A 22,813-nucleotide genomic window follows, 5' to 3' on the forward strand; every position below is an offset into this window, starting at 1 on the left:
TAACTATCCCTAAGTGGGAATAAAAGAAAATGAGCAATAAACAGGATCTTCAGCATCGGATCAGATCTTCACTTTATAAGTGCTTGAATCCAGCATGCTCTTTCATGCATCCCTATCTTTATCCAGCCGTCTCCTCTGCCATGAACGTCCATTCTTTATCCTTCTCCACCTGGCCGACTCCTATTCGTCTTGCAAAAGTCAGTCATGACACTTTCCCCGAAACTTTCTTGAATAGTCAAGCTTTTCTGTCAGTGCTTTTTTTTTTTTTTTTTTTGGTCACCTTTTGTCCTATTTTCAGGATCACTGTATTGCCATTGATCATGTAAGTGTCTGACTGTTCCCTAGACTGTGAGCCCCTTGAGGGCAGGGGCTGTTCTTCATCTCTTTTCCCAGAGCCTCCTCCCAAACATGTTTCAATATTATTATCTGCCAATGGAGTAAACAGTGTCTGGAAGAGGAAGACTCAGGATATGCCTTCATGAATGTGCCAAGGATTTACAAACCCACCCTGGTCAACCTCATCATGAAAATTTAAGTAAGCAAAAGATTTGGTTCATTGCATTTCAGCATAGACAAAAGACCTTAGAAACTGGGATAATTTGTTGCCAGGAAATTTTATTTCAATGAAACGAAATGAGTGAGTCCAGAATCTCTAAGGTATTGCCCTGCATTGCAACGTTTCCTAGATTGTTACCCCATTTTGCATCCATCATTGCTGCTCTACTTCCTCATCTCTCCTCACAGCATCATTATCCCTTCTTCTGTTCAACTCTCTCCAGCCATGGCCTCCACAGTAGGCTCTGGAATCACTGTTGGAGTCTCTAGATAGTCAAGGTGGCTTCCTTACCTTTGCTGGTACTCCAGTGAAATTGTCGTCTGTGGACACCTCCTGCACAGTACCTCTTGCAACATTTCTATCTGGGAGAGACTTTTGCTGGCTCTTCCTTTGCTTGGCAATGCCAGGCAGTTGCACGGTATCCCAGTGGTGCACTTGGGGATTCTGTTATAGCTTGGAGGTTAAGTGTAAGGTCTCCAGTTAGACTATTTAAATCTACTACTTCCATTCACTAGCTGTGATACCTTGGATAAGCTAACTGTCTTAGATAGAGTTGCTATCTCAGTGGCTTGAACTACCTAAGTGCTACCTAAGTGGGTGGCTTGAACAACAGATATTTATTTACCACAGTTCTGGAGTCTGGAAGTCCAATATCAAGGTGCCAGTTGATTTAGTTCCCTGTGAGAGACCTCTTTCTGGCTTGTGGACAGTTGTCCTGTCAATGTATTCTCACATGGCAGAGAGAGATCATCTGTCTGTTTCTCTTCTTCTTTTTTTTTTTAAGTTATACTTTTAAGTTCTGGTATACATGTGCAGAACGTGCAGGTTTGTTACATAGGTATAAATGTGCCATGGTGGTTTGCTGCACCCATCAACCCGTAATCTACATTAGGTATTTCTCCTAATGCTATCCCTCCCCTTGCCCCCCACCCCTCAACAGGCCCCAGTGTGTGATGTTCCCCTCCCTGTGTCCTTGTGTTCTTATTGTTCAACTCCCACTTATGAGTGAGAACATGTGGTGTTTGGTTTTCTGTTCCTGTGTTAGTTTGCTGAGAATGATGGTTTCCAGCTTCATCCATGTCGCTGCAAAGGACATGAACTCATTCTTTTTTATGGCTGCATAGTATTCCATGGTGTATATGTGCCACATTTTCTTTATCCAGTCTATCACTCATGGGCATTTGGGTTGGTTCCAAGTCTTTGCTATTGTGAATGGTACTGCAATAAACATACGTGTGCATGTGTCTTTATAGGAGAATGATTTATAATCCTTTGGGTACATATCCAGTACTGGGATTGCTGGGTCAAATGGTATTTCTGGTTCTAGATGCTTGAGGAATCACCAGATCGTCTTCCACAGTGGTTGAACTAATTTGCACTCCCACCAACAATGTAAAAGTGTTCCTATTTCTCTACATTCTCTCCAGCATCTGTTGTTCCCTGACTTTTTAATGATCACCATTCTAACTGGCATGAGATGGTATCTCATTGTGGTTTTGATTTGCATTTCTCTAATGACCAGTGATGATGAGCTTTTTTTCATATGTTTGTTGGTCTCATAAATGTCTTCTTTTGAGAAGTGTCTGTTCATATCCTTCACCCACTTTTTGATGGGGTTGTTTGTTTTTTGCTTGTAAATTTGTTTACGTTCCTTGTAGATTCTGGATATTAGACCTTTGTCAGATGGATATTGGCTTTTGTTGCAGTTGCTTTTGGTGTTTTAGTCATGAAGTCTTTGGCAATGCCTATTTCCTGAATGGTATTGCCTAGGTTTTCTTGTAGGGTTTTTATGGTTTTAAGTCTTACATTTAAGTCTTTAATCCATCTTGAGTTAATTTTTGTATAATGTGTAAGGAAGGGGTCCAGTTTCAGTTTTCTGCATATGTCTAGCCAGTTTTCCCAACATCATTTATTAAATAGGGAATCCTTTCCCTATTGCTTGTTTTTGTTAGGTTTGTCAAAGATCAGATGGTTGTAGATGTGTGGTGTTATTTCTGAGGCCTCTGTTTTTTTCCATTGGTCTATATATCTGTTTTTGTACCAGTACCATGCTGTTTTGGTTACTGTATCCTTGTAATATAGTTTGAAGTCAGGTAGTGTGATGCCTCCAGCTTTGTTTCTTTTGCTTAGGATTGTCTCAGCTATATGGACTCTTTTTGGTTCCATATGAAATTTAAAGTAGTTTTTTCTAATTCTGTGAAGAAAATCAGTGGTAGCTTGATGGGAATAGCATTGCATCTATAAGTTACTTTGGGCAGTATGGCTATTTTCATTATATTGATTCTTCCTATTCATGAGCATGAAATGTTTTTCCATTTGTTTGTATTTTCTCTTACTTTCTTGAGCAGTGGTTTGTAGTTCTCCTTGAAGAGAATCTTGAAGAGGTCCTTCACATCCCTTCTAACTTGTATTCCTAGATATTTTATTTTCTTGGTAGCAATTGTGAATGGGAGTTCACTCATGATTTGGCTGTTTGTGTATTATTGGTGTATAGGAATGCTTGTGATTTTTGCACATTGATTTTTGTATCCTGAGACTTTGCTGAAGTTGTTTATCAGCTTAAGGAGTTTTTGGGCTGAGGGGTTTTCTAAATATACAATCATGTCTTCTGCAAACAGAGATAATTTGACTTCCTGTCTTCCTATTTGAATACCCTTTATTTCTTTCTCTTGTCTGATTGCCCTGGCCAGAACTTCCAGTACTGTGTTACTAGGAGTAGTGAGAGAGGACATCCTTGTCTTGTGCTGGTTTTCAAAGGGAATGCTTCCAGCTTTTGCCCATTCAGTATGATATTGGCTGTGGGTTTGTCATAAATACCTCTTACTATTTTGAGATATGTTCCATCAATACCTAATTTATTGAGTGCTTTTAGCATGAAGGAGTGTTGAATGTTATCAAAGGCCTCTTCTGCATCTATTGAGATAATCATGTGGTTTTTGTCATTGGTTCTGTTTATGTGATGGATTACGTTTATTAATTTGCATATGTTGAACCAGCTTTGCATCCTAGGGATGAAGCCAACTTGATTCTGGTGGATGAACATCAATGTTCATCAGGGATATTGGCCTGAAATTTTCTTTTTTTGTTGTGTTTCTGCCAGGTTTTGGTATCAGGATGATGCTGGCCTCATAAAATGAGTTAGGGAGGATTCCCTCTTTTTCTATTGTTTGGAATAGTTTTGGAAGGAATAGTACCAGCTCCTCTTTGTACCTCTGGTAGAATTCGGCTGTGAATCTGTCTGGCCCTGGGCCTTTTTTGATTGGTAGGCTATTAATTACTGCCTCAATTTCAGAACTTGTTATTCGTCCATTCAGGGATTCAACTTCTTCCTGATTCAGTCTTGGGAGAGCATATGTGTCCAGGATTTTATTCATTTCTTTTAGATTTTCTGGTTTATTTGTGTAGAGGTGTTTATAGTATTCTCTGATGGTAGTTTGTATTTCTGTGAGATCAGTGGTGATATTCCTTTTATCATTTTTTTATTGTGTCTATTTGATTCTTCTCTCTTTTCTTCTTTATTAGTCTGGCTAGTGGTCTGTTTTCTTAATCTTTTCAAAAAACCACCTCCTGGATTCATTGATATTTTGAAGGGTTTTTTTTTGCGTCTCTATCTCTTTCAGTTCTTTTCTGATCTTAGTTATTTCTTGTCTTCTGCTAGCTTTTGAATTTGTTTGCTCTTGCTTCTCTAGTTCCTTTAGTTGTGATGCTAAGGTGTTGATTTGAGATATTTCTCACTTTCTCTTGTGGGCATTTCATGCTATAAATTTCCCTCTAAACACTGCTTTAGCTGTGTCCTAGAGATTCTTGTACATTGTGCCTTTGTTCTCAATGGTTTCAAAGAAATTATTTATTTCTACCTTAATTTTGTTATTTACCCAGTAGTCATTCAGGATCAGGTTGTTCAGTTTCCATGTAGTTGTGTGGTTTTGAGTGAGTTTCTTTTTCTTTTCTTTTTTTTTTTTTGAGATGGAATCTCACTCTGTCTCCAGGTTGGAGTGCAGTGGCACGATCTCAGCTCACTGCAACCTCAGCCTCCCAGGTTGAAGTAATTCTCCTGCCTCAGCCTCCTGAGTAGCTGGGACTACAGGTGTGCACTACCATGGCCAGCTAATTTTTCTTTTTGGTATTTTTAGTGGAGACAGGGTTTCACCATGTTGGCCAGGATGGTCTTGATCTCTTGACCTCATGATCCACTGGCCTCAGCCTCCCAAAGTGCTAGGATTCCAGGCGTGAGCCATCATACCCGGCTTGAGTGAGTTTCTTAATTCTGAGTTCTAATTTAATTGCACTGTGGTCTGAGAGACTGTTACGATTTCCATTCCTTTACATTTGCTGAGGAGTGTTTTATTTCCAGTTATGGTCAATTTTAGAATAAGTGCTATGTGGTGCTGTGAAGAATGTATATTCTGTTGATTTGGGGTAGAGAGTTCTGGAGATGTCTATTAGGTCTGCTTGGTCCAGAGCTGAGTTCAAGTCCTGAATAACCTTGTTAATTTTCTGTCTCATTGATCTAATATTGACAGTGGGGTGTTAAAGTCTCCCACTATTATTGTGTGGGAGTCTAGTCTCTTTGTGGGTCTCGAAGAACCTGCTTTATGAATCTGGATGCTCCAATATTGGGTGCATGTGTATTTAGGATAGTTAGCCCTTCTTAATGCATGGATCCCTTTACCATTATGTAATGCCCTTCTTTATCTTTTTTGATCTTTGTTGATTTAAAGTCTGTTTTATCAGAGACTAGGATTGCAACTCCTTTTTTTTTTTTTTTTTTTTTTTTTTTTGCTTTCCATTTGCTTGATAAATATTCCTCCATCCCTTTATTTTGAGCCTATGTGCGTCTTTGCATGTGAGATGGGTCTCCTGAATACAGCATACTGATGAGTCTTGACTCTTTATCCAATTTGCCAGTCTGTGTCTTTTAATTGAGGGCATTTAGCCCATTTACATTTAAGGTTAATATTGTTATGTGTGAATTTTATCCTGTCATCATGATGCTAACTGGTTATTTTGCACATTAGTTGATGCAGTTTCTTCATAGTGTCGTTGGTCTTTATATTTTGGTATGTTTTTAGAGTGGCTGGTACCAGTTTTTCCTTTCCATATTTAGTGCTTCCTTCAGGATCTCTTGGAAGGCTGGCCTAGTGGTGACAAAATCCCTCAGCATTTGCTTGTCTGTAAAGGATTTTATTTCTCCTACGCTTATGAAACTTAGTTTGGCTGGAAATAAAATTCTGGGTTGAAAATTCTTTCCTTTAAGAATGTTGAATATTGGCCCCCACTCTCTTCTGGCTTATTGGGTTTCTTCAGAGAGATCCGCTGTTAATCTGATGGGCTTCCCTTTGTGGGTAACCTGACCTTTCTCTCTGGCTGCCCTAACTTTTTTGCTTTGTTTTGGTGAATCTGATGATTGTGTCTTGGGGTTGATCTTCTTGAGGAGTGTCTTAGTGGTGTTCTCTGTATTTCCTGAATTTGAATGTTTTCCTGTCTTGCTTGGTTGGGGAAGTTCTCCTGGATAATATCCTGAAGTGTGTTTTCCAACTTGGTTCCATTCTCCCTGTCACTTTCAGGTACACCAATCATAGGTTTGGTCTTTTCACATAGTCCCATGTTTCTTGGAGGCTTTGTTCATTCCTTTTCATTCTTTTTTCTCTAATCTTGTCTTCGTGCTTTATTTCATTAAGTTGATCTTCAATCCCTGATATCCTTTCTTCTGCTTGATCTATTTGGATATTGATACTTGTATATGCTTCATGAAGTTCTCATGCTGTGTTTTTCATTTCTGTCAGGTCATTTATGTTCTTCTCTAAACTGGTTATTCTAGTTAGCAGTTTCTGTAACCTTTTATCAAGGTTCTTAGCTTACTTGCATTGACTTAGAACATGCTCCTTTAGCTCGGAGGAGTTTGTTATTACCTACCTTCTGAAGCCTACTTCTGTCAATTTGTCATAGTCATTCGCCATCCAGTTTTGTTCCCTTGCTGGTGAGGAGTTATGATCCTTTGGAGGAGAAGAGGCATTCTGACTTTTGGAATTTTCAGCATTTTTGCACTGGTTTTTCCTCATCTTCATGGATTTATCTACCTTTGATCTTTGATGCTGGGGACCTTTGGATTGGGTTTTTGCATGGACGTCCGTTTTGTTGATGTTGATGTTATTGCTTTCTATTTGTTAGTTTTCATTCTAACAGTCAGGCCCCTCTTCTGCAGGTCTGCTAGAGTTTGCTGGAGGTCCACTCCAGACTCTGTTTGCCTGGATATCAGCAGCAGAGGCTGCAGAACAGCAAAGATTGCTGCCTGCTCCTTCCTCTGGAAGCTTCATCCCAGAGGGGCATCCGCCAGATGCCAGCCAGAGCTCTGCTATATGAGGTGTCTGTTGACCCCTGCTGGGAAGTGTCTCCCAGTCAGGAGGCACAGGGGTCAGGGACCCACTTAAGGAGGCAGTCTGTCCCTTAGCAGAGCTCAAGTGCTGTGCTGGGAGATCTGCTGCTTTCTTCAGAGTTGGCAGGCAGGAACGTTTAAGTCTGCTGAAGCTGTGCCCACAGTCATGCCTTCCTCCAAGTACTCTGTCCCAGGGAGTTGGGAGTTTCATCTATAAGCCCCTGACTGGGCCTGCTACCTTTCTTCAGAGATACCCCCAGAGAGGAGGAATCTACAGAGGCAGTCTGGCTACAGTGGTTTTGCTGTGCTGCGGTGGGTTCCACACCCAGTCTGACCTTCCCGGTAGCTTTGTTTACACTGTGAGGGGAAAACCACCTACTCAAGCCTCAGTAATGGCAGATGCCCATGCCACCAAGCTCCAGCATCCCAGGTTGACTTCAGATTCTGTGCTGGCAGCGAGAATTTCCAGCCAGTGGATCTTAGCTTGCTGGACTCTGTGGGGGTGGGACCCATTGAGCAAGACCACTTGGATCCCTGGCTTCAGCCCCCTTTCAGGAGAGTGAACGGTTCTGTCTCGCTGGGGTTCCAGGCACCACTGGAATGTGGGGAAAAAAAAAAAAAAGAACAACAACCAAAAAACCCCAAAATTCCTGCAGCTTGCTTGGTATTTGCTCAAATGGCTGCCCAGTTTTGTACTTGAAACCCAGGGCCCTAGTGGTGTAGGCACCCGAGGGAGTCTCCTGGTCTCAGTTGGAAATGCAGCAATCACCCACCTTCTGCATTGGTCTTGGTGGGAGCTGTAGACCGAAGCTGTTCTTATGTGGCCCTCTTCCCAGAATCTTGTGTCTCTTCTTATAAAGGCACTAAATAGATGCATGAGGGCCTCCATCTTCATGACCTAATCATTTCCCAAAGGCCCCACCTCCAAATATCATCACATTTGAGTTTAGGGCTTCCAATATGACCCTAATACCAAACCCAGTAAAGGACATAACCAAAAAATAAAACTACAGACCTACAGACCAATATCCCAGATGAACATAGATGCAAAAATCCTTAACAAAATATTAGCTAACCAAATCCAACAACATATCATCAAAAAGATAATCCACCATTATTAAGTGGGTTTCATACCAGGGATGCAGAGAAGGTTTAATTTATGCAAGTCAATAAATGTGATATACCACATAAGTGGAATTTTAAAAAATCACATGATCATCTCAATAGCTGCAAATGTATTTGACAAAATCCAGCATCCCTTTATGATTAAAACTCTCAGTAAAATTGGCATACAAGGGACATACGTCAATGTAATAAAAGCCATCTATGACAAACCCACAGCCAGCATAATACTAAATGGAGAAAAGTTGAAAGCATTCCTTCTGGGAACTGGAACAAGACAAGGATGCCCACTCTCCCACTCTCACCACTTCTTTTCAGCATAGTACTGGAAGTCCTAGCCAGAGCAGTCAGACCAGAGAAAGAAATAAAGGGCATCCAAATTGGTAAAGGGGAAGTAAAATTGTTTCTGTTTGCTGATGACATGATTATATACCTAGAAAACCATGAAGACTCCTCCAAAAAACTCCTGATAAAACAATTCAGCAAAGTTTCCAGATAAAAAATTAATGTACACAAATCAGTAGCTCTCCTATATACCAACAGTGACCAGGTTGGGAATCAAATCAAGAACTCAACCCCTTTTACAACAGCTGCAAAAATATATAAAATACTTAGGAATATACCTAACCAAAGAAGTGAAAGACCTCTACAAGGAAAACTACAAAACACTGCTGAAAGAAATCATAGATGACACAAACAAGTGGAAACACATCCCATGCTGATGGATTGGTAGAATCAATATTGTGAAAATGACCATACTGCCAAAAGCAATCTACAAATTTAATGCAATTCTCATTAAAATGTCACCATCATTCTCAGAACTAGAAAAAACAATCCTAAAATTCACATGGAACCAAAAAAGAGCCCGTGTAGCCAAAGCAAAACTAAGCAAAAAGAACAAATCTGGAGGCACCATATTACCTGATTTCAAACTATACTATAAGGCCATAGTCACCAAAACAGCATGGTACTAGTATAAAAATAGGGACATAGACCAACAGAACAGAATTGAGAACCCAGAAATAAACCCAAATACTTACAGTCAACTGATCTTTGACAAAGCAAACAAAAACATAAAATGGGGAAAGGACACCCTATTCAACAGATGGTGCTGGGATAATTGGCAAGCCACATGTAAGAGAATGAAACTGAATCCTCATCGCTCACCTATACAAAAATCAACTAAAGATGGATTAAGAACTTAAATGTAAGACCTGAAACTATAAAAATTCTGAAAGATAACATCGGAAAAACCCTTCTAGACATTGGCTTAGGCAAGGATTTCATGACCAAGAACCCAAAAGCAAATGCAACAACAACAAAGATAAATATCTGAGCCTTAATTAAACTGAAGAGTTTTTGCACAGCAAAAGGAACAGTCAGTGGAGTAAACAGACAACATACAGACTGGAAGAAAATCTTCACAATCTATACATCTGACAAAGGACTAATATCCAGGATCTACAATGAACTCAGACAAATCCACAAGAAAAAAGCAAACAATCCCATCAAAAAGCGGGCTAAGGACATGAATAGACAATTCTCAAAAGAAGATATACAAATGGCCAAAAAACGTAAAACAATGCTCAACATCACTAATGATCAGGGAAATGCAAATCAAAACCACAATGCAATACCACCTTAATCCTGCAAGAATGGCCATAATCAAAATATTTAAAAAAATAGATGTTGGCGTAGATACGGTGAACAGGGAACACTTCTCCAATGCTGGTGGGAATGTAAACTAGTACAACTACTATGGAAAATAGTGTGGATATTCCTTAAAGAACTATAAGTATATCTACCATTCGATCCAGCAATCCCATCCTTGGGTATCTACCCAGAGGAAAAGAAGTCATTACACGAAAAAGGTACTTGCAAACTCATGCTTATAGTAGCACAATTCATAATTGCAAAAATGTGGAACCAACCCAAATGCCCATCAATCAATGAGTGGATAAAGAATGGATGTATTAGTCTGTTTACACACTGCTGATAAAGACATACCTGAGACTGGGAAGAAAAAGAGGTTTAATTGGACTTACAGTTCCACATGGCTGAGGAGGCCTCAGAATCATGGCAGGAGGCAAAAGGCACTTCTTACGTGGTGACAGCAAGAGAAAATGAGGAAGATGCAAAAGCAGAAACCCCTAATAAAGCCATCAGATCTCATGAGGCTTATTCACTACCATGAGAACAATATGGGGGAACCGCCCCCAGGATTCAAATAATCTTCCACTGGGTTCCTTCCACAACACTTGGAAATTGTGGGAGTACAATTCAGGATGATATTTGGGTGGAAACTCAGTCAAACAATATCATTCAACCCCTGATGCCTTCAAATCTCATGTCCTCACATTTCAAAACCAAGCATGCCTTCTCAATATTCCCTCAAAGTCTTACATCATTTCAGCGTTAACCCAAAAGTCCACAGTCCAAAGTCTCATCTGAGACAAGCCCAGTCTTTTCTGCCTATGAGTCTGTAAAATCAAAAGCAAGCTAGTTACTTCCTAGATACAGTGGGAGTACAGGTATTTGGTAAATACAACTATTCCCAATGGGAGAAATTGGCCAAAACAAAGGGGTTACAGGGCCCATGCAAGTCCAAAATCTAGTGGGGCAGTCAAATCTTAAAGCTCCAAAATGATCTCCTTTTACTCCAGGTCTCACATCTAGGTCATGCTGATGGAAGAGGTGGGTTCCCATGATCTTAGGCAGCTCTGCCCCTGTGGCTTTGCAAAGTATAGCCTCCCTCCCAGCTGCTTTCACAGGCTGACATTGAATATCTGCAGCTTTTCCAGGTGAATGGTGCAAGCTGTCAGTGGATCTACCATTCTGGGGTCTGGATGATGGTGGCCCTCTTCTCACAGCTCCACTGGCCAGTGCTCCAGCATGAACTCTGTGTGGGGGCTCCAACCCACACTTCCCTTCTGCATTGACCTAGCAGAGGTTCTCCATGAGTGCCCCACCCCTGTAGCAAACTTCTGCCTGGACATCCAGATGTTTCCATACATTTTCTGAAATGTAGGTGGAGGTTCCCAAACTCCAATTCTTGACTTCTGTGCACTCACAGGCTCAACACCATGTGGAAACTGCCAAGGCTTAGGGCTTGCACCCTTGAAGCCATGGCCAAAGCTCTGCATTGGCCCCTTTGCAGAGGGGCTGGAGCAGTTGGGATGCAGGACACCAAGTCCTTAGGTGGCACACAGCACAGGGACCTTGGGCCCAGCCCACGAAACCATTTTCTCCTAGGCCTCTGGACCTGTGACTGAGTGGGCTGCTGTGAAGACCTCTGACATGTCCTGGAGATATTTTCTCCAATCCTCATTGTCTTGGGGATTAACATTCGGCTCCTTGTTACTTATGCAAATTTTTGCAACTGGCTTGAATTTCTCATAAGAAAATGGGGTTTTCTTTTCAATCACTTTGTCAGGCTGAAAAATTTCTGAACTTTTATGCTCTGCTTCCCTTATGAAATTGAATGTCTTTAACAGTATCCAAGTCACCTCTTGAATGCTTTGCTGCTTAGAAATTTCTTCTACCACATATCCTAAATTATCTCTCTGAAGTTCAAAGTTCCACAAGTCTCTAGGGCAGGGGCAAAACGCTGCTAGTCTCTTTGCTAAAACGTAACAAGAGTCATCTTTGCTCCAGTTCCCAACAAGTTCCTCATCTCCATCTGAGACCACCTCAGCCTGAACCTTATTGTCCATATTGCTATCAGGCTTTTGGTGAAAGCCATTCAACAAGCCTCTAGGAAGTTCCAAACTTCCCCACATTTTCCTGTCTTCTTCTGAGCCATCCAAACTGTTTCAACCTCTGCCTGTTACCCAGTTCCAAAGTCACTTCCATATTTTCATATATCTTTTCAGCAGCACCCTGCTCCTGGTATCAATTTACTGTATGAGTTCATTTTCATGCTGCTGATAAAGACATACCTGAGACTGGGAAGAAAAAGAGGTTTAATTGGACTTACAGTTCCACGTGACTGGGGAGGCCTCAGAAACATGGCGGGAAGGAAAAGGCACTTCTTACATCATGGCAGCAAGAAAAAATGAGGAAGAGGCAAAAGAGGAAACCCCTGATAAAACCATCATGTCTCATGAGACTTATTCACTATCACAAGAACAGTATGGGAGAAACTGCCCCCATGATTCAAATTATCTCCCACTGGGTCCCTCCCACAACACATGGGAATTATGGGAGTACAATTCAAGATGAGATTTGGTTGGGGACACAGCCAAACTGTATCAATGGAATACTACTCAGTCATAAAAAGGGAAGACTTAACAGCATTTGCAGTAACCTGGATGAGATTGGAGACTGAGAGTTATTTCTAAGTGAAGTAACTCAGGAATGGAAAATGAAACATCATATGTTCTCACTCATAAGTGAGAGCTAAGCAGTGGGGATGCAAAGGCATAAGAATGACATAATGGACTTCGGGGAATCGGGAAAATGGTGGGAAGGGGGTGAGGGATAAAAGACTACAAATTGGGTGCAGTGTATACTGCTTGGATTATGAGTGCACCAAAAACTCACAAATCACCACTAAAGAACTTATTCATGTAACCAAACACCACCTGTTCCCCAATAACCTAAGGAAATAATTTTCTTAAAAAGGGATTAGGGCTTCAACATATACACTGGGGGCAGGACAGGGGGACAGAAACATTCAGTCCATATCACTGCTTCTTTGTTCTTCAGTTTCCTTACCAGTAAAAATTGATAAAATGATAATAATAGCACTTATCATGTAGAATTTTTTTAGAGAGGATTAAGTATATTAATATGTTTCTAAAGTTCTTGAAATAGTCCCTGGCACACAGGAAGCACTATTTAACTTCTTGCTCTTGTTGAAGATATCAAGGTTTGCCAAAGAATAAGAATTGTGTGAGAGGGGAGCCACATAAGTTCTGGCCAGGAAAATGCTAGAGAAACATCAGTACACATTTGATATTTTGTCATTGGGAAAATCCAGGCTACATTAAAGGAAGCAATTGTTTGAGTTTTGATGCCTATTCTCCCACTTTTGCTGCCTTTTCTATTTGGGTGACAAGATAAGTCCCCTTCTTCACATATCTCTGCATCCCAGCATTTCAAGGATCTTGATCATTATCCCCCACTAGCTAATGAACAGCTGTGAGACACAGTAAGTGGAACTTCCATTATTTTTCAAATGGGAAAACATGAAGCACTAAAATATAGAAGACCTGGTACGTGCATTTTTGCCTTCACTTGTTTAAATCCTTCTAGATCCAATCTTTCTTGTCAAATCTTCATTAATGATGGTAGTCCACATTAATTCATCCTTTTTCTAAAACCTGTAACACATTCATCATTCAATTATGTACTTTATATAATTATATTCTTGACATTCTGGTTCTCTGTATCATGCATATTAGTTATATTTAAGCAAGGATATTGAACTCTTACTAAGGCTCAGAACTATATCTTGCACAGTTATTTCCATACCTCTTCTAAAACACCTGATGTTGAGCTCTGAGAGACAGGTTTTAGGGATATGGAAGGTAATGGGTGGAAGAAAATTCAACAGTCTGTGGCACTCTCAGAAGCAGTTAGGAGACCTTTCCTGGGAAGCAATATCAACTAAGTACATGCAGCTTCAACAGCTCTGGGCCCTGGTAAATTTGAGCATGGGAGTTTACAGTGAGCCCACCAAAATACATATTGTTCCTTCCAAACCGAGCAGACCTGTCCTTTGATGAGTCTTTGTCCTGATAATCATTTCCAATCTGTGGCCAATAGAAATCTGTTTTCCTTCCCAAGAAATGTTTGGTGTTCCATGCTAAAGAATGCTTTATTGCCCTAGTTCACTCTGGCTCCATAAAAGTTAAGCTAAATCTTCTGAAAAGCTTGCACTCTTATATTTGAAACTATAGTATTAGTCTAATGAGCTTCGACACAACTGGAATTGGATATAAATGTAAGCAATGATGATTATATTTTATTTTCTAACTCCTGACTGGTCCAGCAGCATGCACCATTACCTACTCATTCGCACTAATGATTCATAAATTCTTTATTCGTATGGAATATACTGTAGTTGGCCAATTACAGTGATTTGTGGTAGACTGCACTTTGCCTTTACTTCATCTGATAGCATATGTTTGTTTTGCAATGTAGAGCGCAGATTCAGTTCCAAATTTCCTTTCTTACCATGGTCATAATGAACTGAAGCCCACTTTACATTCATGTCTCACATCCTTTTTGCATAACTCATTTTGCCTGGTTGACCCTACTTCAACTTTCCCTTCCCATATGAAATTGGCATTTTTAGAACAGGTGATCTCTATATTTAATCACCTCTGGTCTTGATGTTGCCCTGAGGCTATAGAGTGTAGGGATTAAAAATAAAATTTCAGGTGTTGGACACTGGTTGCAGATCATGGCTCCACAGCTACATGCCTTTGGTCAAGTCACTGATCCCCTTTAAGCTCATTTGATTCATGTATAAAAAGTAGTAATATGTCCCTCATAGGGTCATTGTGAGGATTAAAAGAATTAAAACACTTCTAGTCCTTAGTGCAGTGCCTGGGACATACCAAGTGCTTGGCAAGTGTCAGTTATGGTTATTCACTTTTCCTCCGGTCATTGGCAGCTATTTCCTCTGTATCTGAAGACTCCACCTGCTCCCTCACCAAACTAGTATAGTACTAGAACAAATGGAATGTTCATCCAAGACTCATGATTGATTGTTGGTGATGTTTGTGTCATAAATAATATTAGCCCACATTTGTATCAAAAGGAGGAATTATAACTGTCTCTACATGCCCTGTGCCCACTTTCTTAGGATGCTCTGCACTTGGTTGGTAATCTTGCTAGGAAATTCCTTACCTTGACTTGGCATCAACTTGCCTTTGTAGCCAACCCATGATTCCCGCAATCTCAAGCAATTCTAGTCTTCCTCCTTCCAGAGGCTTCCCAGGGTTGTTAATCAACACTATGTCCCCATCTCTTTAAGGATTTCCAGTATCAGTGTTGTAGCAGAGTCTATTATTTATCCCCTAACTCCTCCAGGAAGCCTACCAGGATTTATCAGAGGAGGTGCAGTTCCTCAACATTATTCAGGAACTCATTGTCTTAATCATCAATTATTTAATGAGTGAGTGGTAAACACAGAACATTTCCACCAATCTCTAAGCAACCACTAATCTGCTTTCTATCTCTATGGATTTGCCTCTTCTGGATGCCTTATTTAAATGGAATCATACAAGATATGGTGTTTTGTGTCTGACTTCTTTCACTTAGCATATTTTCAAGGTTCATCCATGTGGTAGGATTTACTAGAATTTCATTCCTTTTCACGGATAGATAAATATCTGTCCATAAAATATATCATTACATGGATATACTACATTTTATTATCTTCATCAGTTGATGGACATTTGGATTGTTTCCATCTTTTGGATATTATGAAGAATGCTGCTGTGGACATTCATGTAGAAGTTTTTGTGTACACCTTGGGATTTCCTAAGTATATATTTTTAACTTTTTATTATGGGAAATTTCAAACACATCTGAAAATTGAGGAAATAGTGTAACTATGGTGTACCTATCATCTGGCTTCAAGAACAATGATTAATTCACATCCCACGTTAGTTCACCTATACCCTACTCTTTTCTCATTGCTTCCAGATTACATTTTATGGCAGATTCCTGACAGCATGTTGCTTTATCCATAAATATTTCAGAAATTATTTCTAAGGGTTTTTTTCAAAAGCTTTATTGAGACAAAATTAAGATATCACAAAATCCATTGGTTCAAAGTGCACAGTTCGATGGTTTTAATGCATTTTCATATTTCTCTAATGACTAATAATGTTGAGTATTTTTCCTGTGATTGTCAAATTTTTGTCTATCTTCTTTGGAGAAATGCCTATTCAAATTCTTTGCTGCCTATTTTTAAATTGGGTTATTTGTCTTTTTATTATTGAGTTGTGTTTTTAATATATTCCAGATATGCATCCCATATAAGATAACTGATTTGGAATTATTTTCTCCCATTCTGTGAGTTTTCTCACTTCTTGATGGTGTTTTTTGAGGTATAAACGTTTTTAATTTTGATGGTCTCATTCATCTATTTTTCTCTTGTTACTTATGCTTTTGGTACTATATCAAAGCTCATGTTCCCTATCCCAAGGTCGTGAAGATTTACTTCTCAATTTTCTTTTAAGAATTTTATGGTTTTTAGCTCTTTCACTTAGGTCTGTGGCCCATTTTGAGTTCATTTTTGTGTACAGTCTGAGAAAAAGGTCCAACTTGATTTTTTGTATGTGGATATCCAATTGCCCTAGCACCATTTGTTGAAGGAACTATTCTTTGTCCACTGAAAAAGATCTTGGGACCCCTATCTAAAATCAGCTGATTATAAATGCAAGGATTTGTTTCTGGACTCTCAGTTCTATTCCATTGATCTATATTTGATTCCTGTAGCTTTGCGATAAGCTACAGTTTTGAAATTGGAAAATGTGAGTCTGTTAACTTTGTTTTTCTTTTTCAAGATTGTTTTGGCTATTTTCAGTGCCTAGAAATTCCGGAGAAATTTTAGAATCAGCTTGTCAATTTCTGCAAAGAAATTAAGTGGGATTTTGATAGTGATTTTCTTGATTCTATAGATTAATTTGAGAAGCATTGCCACCCTAACAATATTAATTATTCTTATCCATGAACATAGGCCTTCTTTTTATTTATTTAGGTCTTTAATTTCTTTCAAGAATGTTTTTGTAGTTTTCAGCATAAAAGTCTTGCACTTCTTTTGTTAAATGAATTCTGAAGTATTTTATTCTTTTGGATGCAATTGTAGATGAAGTTATTTTCTTAATTTTATTTTCAAATTGTTCATTGTTATTTTATAGTGATAGAATTGACTTTTATATATTGATCTTATATCCCAAAACCTTGGTGAATTTGTTTATTAGTTTAGTTTTAATCTTATCACTTTACCTTGAACTCGATTTTGGAATTGATCATCTTGCACAAGTCGCTTCCAAGATCCTGGGAGGGCCCCAGCAATCTGTTCATATGTTATAGTTCTTTTAAAATTGATGCATAATTTATGTAAAATACAATGCACTAATCTTAAATGTACAGCTTGATGAATTTTTACATATATTTACATCAATATAACTACTCCCAGATCAAGATATAAAATATTTTCATCACCCCAGTAAGTTTCCTCATGCATGCTCCTTTCCAGTTAACAAGCCACCCTCCACCAAATAAACAATTCTTCTGATGTTCATCCACTTAAATTAGTTTTTCCTATTCTGAATTCTATATAATGACATTATGCAGTTTGACTCCTTTGGATCTGTCTTTAATCACCCAACATAATGTTTCTAAGGTTTATGCATGTTGTTGCATGCACCAGTAGTTTTGCCTTTTTTTTTTTCCTCAGTAGAATATCCAGAATTTGTTTATTCATTCACCTGTACATGAACATTTAGGTTCTTTTCAGGTTTGGGCTATATGAATGAAGTGACTATGAACATTCTTGTATAAGACTTTTGGCAGTGACTACTCATGTATTTTGGATGTGTACATATTGCTAGGTCATGTTAACTTTATTAAAAATGCTGACCATTTATTCAAATGAGCATGCCATTACACACATCTATCATTAATGTATAATGGTTTCAGTTACTCCATCTCTTGCTAACACTTCATATTGTTAGTCTTTTTTACTTTTAGCCATTCAAATGGGTATTTGGTGGCATTTTTCTTAGTTTTAGTTTGTTTTTTGCTGATGCTTAATGATGTACAACAACTTTTCATGTTTTCATTAGTCATACAGATAACTCCTTTTGTTAGTTCCTCATTGAAGTCTCTTGCCTATTTTTAATTGGGTTGTTTTTCTTTTTATTATTGATTTATAGGAATTATTTATATATTCTGGATTGCAGTCCTTTATCAGATATATGTCTTATGAATATCCATTTTGTAGCTTGCTTTTCATTTTGCTAACTCCGTTTTATAATGAACAGAAGTTCAACATACTTCTTAATTTTCCTTTTGACTTCTTCTGACACATGAGTTATTCAGTTATTTAAAAGTGTGTGATTTAATTTCTAAGTATTTGGAGTTTTTCCAGATATCTTCTTGTTATTTATTTCTAATTTAATTTCATTGCAATAAAATATACTTTGGGTGATTTGAATACTTTTAAATTTATTGTGACTTGTTTTATGACCCAGAATATGGTCCATCTTGGTACATATTCCATGTACTCTTTAAAATAGTGTATATTCGGCTATTATTAAGAGGCATGTTCCATAAATGTTAGTTGGGCCAAGTTGGCTGATAGTGTTATTCAAGTCTTCTCTGTCCTTGCTGACTTTCTGTCTACTTTTTCTGTTAATTACTGACAGTGGTTGATATCTGTGATTGTAATTGTGGATTTTTCTCTTTCTCTTTGGAATTCTATCAACTTTTGTGTCATGTATTTTGAAATTCTGTTGTTTTGTACATAAATGTTATATCTTCTTGATTAATTGACCTCTATCATTATGAAATGACCCTCTTTATCCCCAATAATATTCTTTACTCTGAATTCTCCTTTTGCATGATGTTAAGATAGTCTAACTTTCTTTTGATTGGTGGTCTCGCTTTTTAATACAAACTGAACATTTTTGCTTTTTAAGTGGGGTGTTTAGACCATTTATATTTAATATGATTATTATGGATGGACCATATCAAATTTCTAATTGCTTCATTTTTTGTCCCAATCTGTCCTGTTCCTCATTTTCTGCCTTCTTTTGGGTTTATTGTATGTTTGAAAAATTATTTTATCTTTTTTATCTCTATTGTCTGTTTTATTTTGGATTTTTTCAGCCTTCCTTTATTATTTTAGTTTAGCTCCTTTGTTGCTTAATAGGTGTAATATTTTGTGTTTGTGTTTTAGTGGTTGTTTTAGGACTTATGTTTTACATTTTTAAATTACCATAGTCTACATTCAAGCAATATTATATCACTCCATTCATAGCAAAAGAACCTTACTGCAGTTACTTCAATTTCTTATCTCTGGCCTTTGCACTATTATTGTCATACATTTCATATAACATTACTATTTTTGCTTAAAAATGCCTTTTCTTTTTTTGAGACAAAACCTCGCTCTGTTGCCTAGGCCACAGTGCAGTGGTGCGATCTCTGTTCACTGCAACCTCTGCCTCTTGGGTTCAAGCGATTCTCATGCTTCAGTGACCTGAGTAGCTGGGATTACAGGCATATGCCACAACCTCAAGCTAATTTTTGTATTTTTGATAGAGAAGGGGTTTTGCCATGTTGGTCAGGTGGGTCTCAAACTCCTAGCCTCAAGTGAGCTGGCTGCCTTAGACTCCCAAAGTGTTGGGGTCACAGGTGTGAGCCCTCACGCCTGGCCTAAAAATATCTTTTATAACAGATTAAATATGTTTTAAAACTCTTATATTTATGCCTATATTTGCCATTTCTGGTGTTCTACATTCCTTTGTGTAGATCCATATTTCCATCTGGTATTATTTTTCTTCTTCCCTAGGTACTTCCTCTAATATTTCTTGTAGTGTAGGTCTGACGGTGATAAATTCTTTTAGCATCTCACCTCTATAATCTTAGTCTCAGTGGGTTTGGACTTCCTATTATTACCCAATGGAAGAATGCTTCCACCAGGGAACAAAGTAATGTTTCCATTAGATTGGGTGCTGAAATTACTCACTGATCATTTAGGGCTTCACATGCCAGAGAACTAACAGCTAGGGGTCACTGTACTTTCTGGAATCACCAGTATTGATTTCCTAAAGGGAAATTGGGTTGCTGCTATGCAGTGTGGGCAAGAAACAATATGTCTGGAACCCGGTAGATATATTGGAGAGCCTTTAGTACTTCAGTCCTTGTTAATGGAAAATTGGAGCAACCCAGTATAGACAGGACCACCAACAACTCAGATCCTAGAGTAATGATGGTTGGGATCACCTCAAGGACTGTAGCAGCTACATTTTATGCTAATTACTTTCTCTTTTTTTTTTTTTTTTTGTGCTACCTTCTTTGAAGATCACTGCTGTTAAATAACTTTATCATATTATATATCTCACATAACAGAGTTGCTGATGGAATTTTGTGCATCTGTCCTGTTGGAGAGAGAAATTTTTCACCGGGTAAAGCTCAAGCATGAAGGCTGAATGGTGGAAGAGGTAGGCTCTGATGGACATTACAGTTTACTCCTCTAGATCCACTTTTCCTCCCCAGACCATGCTCCAGCCTGCTCTGTGCTTCAGCAAGTTGGCCTGTATGGACTATGCTGGTGGCTTCTTTGCACTCTGTCCTTTGGTTGGGCTTAGCCAATAAGAGGCACTGGCAGGGCTTGAGAGGGTGGGAGGAGAATGAGGTTGCATTATATATTTTCTCAGATCATTCTCTGCTGGCCTGCCACGAATTGGCCACCTCACTCCACCAAAGGTAGTTCTTCCTGTCAGGTAGCCCTTTCTATGCAACTCTCTTTGAGTTCAAGCAGCTTCTTCCTCTTCTTACACTTTAGATCAAGGGGTGGTAACAGCTCCTAGCCCTAGCTAGCCTGAGATTACTGTACAAATTTATTGGTTTTCTTGATGTTTGCCTGCACATTATTAAACTCTTCTCATTATCCAAGTTTGCAAATGCCTTCTGTTTCTTGCTGGGATCCTGACTGGTACGGTTAACCTGTGGATTGATTTCCTTAAACTCATTTTTTCACCCCTTATCCCATCAGATATGGTGAGGAGGTGTAAGTTTAAATACCGTAAGCACAACTGAAGGCCAGCCCATGCATTTCCAGTGAAAATACTTTTATGAATAGAGGGCGTTGGCTTGATGGAGATCCCAAACTTGGCATAACACCCAGAAAACAAGTTTGGACATTATTTTCACTTTATTTTGTAATAGCCCTGAAATTACTCAGTAGTAACGAGGATGTTGTTGGTGCAGTGGCAAGGGTGTTGTAATGAGATATCCCTGGCTATCGTCCTTGGGCAGTGAGATAGTGATAGGTGAGGAGACGGGATTATTGCACTGGGAACTGGATAGATTTTCAAATACTGATGGAGACAGCTTGAAGAGGGAGAGGAGGAGATGACAAATAACTGAGGGGACTTCTAAATACACCTTGATGTACTTCTCAAAGATAGAGGGTGGCCCTAAAAATTAGGTCTTAGAGTGTTGGCGGGGTCGGGGGAGGGGGTGGGGGGAGGAGGGTCTACAGGTAGAAGCTGACTAGAACTGTTTTTACAAGAGACCCTGAGAGATGTGTAGATGTGCTTTGTTGCCAAAAAGCTGGAGTATCACCCAGTTGCCAGCCTCCCATTTTTGTGAATAATGTGGCACAGCCCCGGAACACTGAGTATTTTGAACTGTAGTAGTTAAAAGCTATCTGTAAACGTTATCTATAAGACATCAGTGCCCTGGTCATGAAATCTGTATCCCCATCCAGAGGGTACTTGTAGTGGAAGAAATGGCATGCCAGCCCCAGGAGGCGATGTGGACCATGGACATCAGTGAGGAGAGCGGCGCTGGGCATATATGAGGGGTTCTTCATGAGCACGTGTGTGGCACCTAGGGGACTCCTGTGAGTAAGAGTGGGAGATGGAGAGCTGGATTAGCCAAATAGTGGAGATAAACTGTAAAGTCTGAATTATTTCTAGTACTATGACTTCATTCATAGCCACAGCCTGAGTGTAGGAGCATTAGGATCACACTGCCACATGCTCCTCTGTCCTCTGGACAATCTTAGTTCTCTGTCCGATTTTTTTTTCAGACTTCATGTTGTCATTTTGAGACTCTTTTTTCCCATCTCTTCCTTCAAGTGGGACCTGGAAATTCCTGCTATTATATTTTCCCAGGTTTGGTACCCCTTTATTTTATTCATTTTTACATTTCATTTTTGTTTTTATTTTTAATTTTTGTGGGTACATAGTAGGTATATATATTTGTGGGATATTATGAGATATTTTGAGAGATATTACTATGAGATATGAGATATTTTAATACAGGCATGCAATGCATAATAATCACATCAGGGTAAATGGGGTGTCCATCACTTTAAGCATTTATCCTTTTTGTTTCAAACAATCTGATATACTCTTTTAGTTATTTTTAAATGTGCAATTAAATGATATTTTTTACTATAGTCATTCTGTTGTGCTAGCAAATAATAGGTCTTATTCATTCTTTCTAACATTTTTTTTTGTCTCTGTTAACCATCCCCACCTCTCTCTCCCACCCCAATACCCTTCCCAACCTCTGGTAACCTTCTTTCTACTCTCTATCTCTATGAGTTCAATTGTTTTAAGTTTTAGCTCCCACAAATAAGTGAGAACGTGTGATCTTTTAACACCCCTTTATTAATAGCCAAATTTTGGTGATTCATTAGTGTGCAAAGGTAGTATCTTTTCAGTTCCTACTATGTCATTTTCAGCACTGTACAATGCACAGGATAGTGTATAAACATTTTAGGTCAGTTGAATTCTTTCTATTGTGTTTGGGTTTAGTTTTTCTCTCCTTTCATATATTTACTTCTCTTCTGAAGAACAAAGCATAGAGTAGAAATAATTTCTATAAATATTATTATGCAAATATAAATGCTTGTATGCAATCCACTTCCAGATGTACCTGGGTATTAGATGAATATGAATTCTCAATATTTCTAAAGAGAAGTATCTTATTTGCAAGTGTAATCCCTAACTGTTCCCAAATGCTTTCTAATAAATCCTTTTTATTCCTGAATATAAACT

The 22,813-nt window shown here is 38.8% G+C and overlaps 1 protein-coding gene and 1 long non-coding RNA gene across 2 annotated transcripts in view; one reads left to right on the plus strand and one right to left on the minus strand.

The window, feature by feature from the left end:
- STMND1 (stathmin domain containing 1) overlaps positions 1–22,813 on the minus strand; it is a 104,871-nt gene that overhangs the window by 49,528 nt on the left and 32,530 nt on the right. The window lies entirely within an intron of this gene.
- LOC144340754 (uncharacterized) overlaps positions 1–22,813 on the plus strand; it is a 131,310-nt gene that overhangs the window by 8,011 nt on the left and 100,486 nt on the right. The window contains exon 2 of the long non-coding RNA XR_013417068.1: positions 20,151–20,242. This is a non-coding gene — a long non-coding RNA (uncharacterized LOC144340754). The remainder of the gene's footprint in view (positions 1–20,150; positions 20,243–22,813) is intronic.

This window comes from Macaca mulatta, chromosome 4 (assembly GCF_049350105.2).
Source record: "Macaca mulatta isolate MMU2019108-1 chromosome 4, T2T-MMU8v2.0, whole genome shotgun sequence".
NCBI classification, from domain to species: domain Eukaryota; kingdom Metazoa; phylum Chordata; class Mammalia; order Primates; family Cercopithecidae; genus Macaca; species Macaca mulatta.